At 49.0% G+C, this 1627-nt stretch overlaps 1 protein-coding gene across 1 annotated transcript in view; it reads right to left on the bottom strand.

Annotated features, from left to right (window-relative positions):
- The window catches only part of SAV1 (salvador family WW domain containing protein 1), a 13958-nt gene that overhangs the window by 1580 nt on the left and 10751 nt on the right, over window positions 1–1627 (bottom strand). The gene's annotated exons all lie outside the window — the stretch shown is intronic.

The following is a 1627-nucleotide window of genomic DNA, read 5'->3' as shown; positions in this document are numbered from 1 at the left end:
TGGGAGGGTGGGCAGGCCCTGGCACAGGGTGCCCAGAGCAGCTGTGGCTGCCCCTGGATCCCTGGCAGTGTCCAAAGCCAGGTTGGATGGAGTTTGGAGCAGCCTGGGATAGTGGAAGGGGTGGGATGGGATGGTTTTTAAGGCCCTTTCCAACCCAAACCATTCTGGAATTCTATGGAAATGCATTTTGGAAGCATTGAACAGCAATTCCATTCACAAGACACCTGGAACATTTACCGTAAAACATCTGTTAAAATCAGAGTAACACAGAAAAGTGAATTCTTCCAGCAGCTCAGCAGGTACCTCCCAGGGGATGGGGACAGTGCCAGCCTTCCCTCCCAACCAACTGTTCCCAATCCAGCTGTAACGAGTGTTCTTGGCTGCTTAACCTCTCCAATTAACCCCTCTTGGTTAATTAGCAGCAATAATCTACAATAAATATTTAATGCAAGCCCTGATGTGGTTCCACCCTCCTTTCCTGCTTTTCCCTCATTACAATCCACTCACAATCTTGATTTGCTTAGCTTGGAAATAGGGAGCTGACTGCTCTGATTATTACAGAACAGGAGAAACTCATGGAATAACGGAATTATTTGGTGCAGCTGAGGCACAGAAGATGGATTCACCTGAGTGAAGGCTGAAGCTGAAATACCAGTGAATTTATGGAAATAAACTGCATTCCCCACTGAAAGGTCACATTCCAGAGGCATCAGAGAAGCACCAGGACGTGCAGGTGACTTCCAAAGAGGCTCTGAGGAGTTTTAAGAATTTAACTAAAACTGAGCACAGCTTCTATAAACTTCCTAAAGAACAGCTGCTGTACTGAAGTTACACCTAATCCTGACAGGGCTGCACTGCTAAAATCAGTTTTCTCCCCCAAAAAAAGAGAAGTAACAAATTGCAGCTGTTTGGAGTTTGAGCTCTGTATTGACAAAGAGGGGTTTGAAGGTTTCCAGGTACAGCCACCTTTGGGAGCACCTTGGGATTGTTGAGATCACAGGAACGACACCTTTCCCTCTCTCTCCTTTCCCACTCATGAGGAGCCAAATAAACCCCTGGCTGAGAAACAGGAGGTTACTAGAACAGAGCAGGCAGCCAGAATATCCCATGCCCTGGGCTTTTCCCAGTGGATACCAAGGATTTAATACAAACCAGGACGGTGTCAACACAAGAGATGCTGATTTGCCCTGAATCTCGACAGCCTACAGTTGGGTAGGGCTGGAAGAACAAAGTCCTGCCTTCGGATCCCAGCTCCAAAAGAGGTGGGGAAGAACCTGAACCATGTGATCTCTACAAGGAAGGAATTTTGGGGTCCTCACCCTCATGCCACTGTGGGAACAGCTCCCAGACTGGGATACCTGAAGAGGGAGAAAGATCCCATTTGAGAGTTGAGCCAAGGGTTAAGATCAAGTTTGGAGTCTTGACGGCAGCGTGAGACTCCGAGAGCTGCACTTGGGCTCTCCAAACAAAACCCCAGAGATGCCAGGAGAGGGGAAAAGGATTCCTCAAGGGAGCAAAAATTCCTTGATACTGGACAGGTTTGGGCTGGAAGGGACCTCAAAGCCCATCCAGTGCCATCCCTGCCATGGCAGGGGCACCTCCCCCCAGCCCACGCTGCTCCCAGCCC

Source organism: Corvus brachyrhynchos, unplaced genomic scaffold (genome assembly GCF_000691975.1).
Source record: "Corvus brachyrhynchos isolate BGI_N302 unplaced genomic scaffold, ASM69197v1 scaffold245, whole genome shotgun sequence".
Lineage (NCBI taxonomy): Eukaryota > Metazoa > Chordata > Aves > Passeriformes > Corvidae > Corvus > Corvus brachyrhynchos.
Note: the sequence above shows the minus strand (reverse complement) of the source record. Positions and strands in the feature narration are given on the sequence as shown.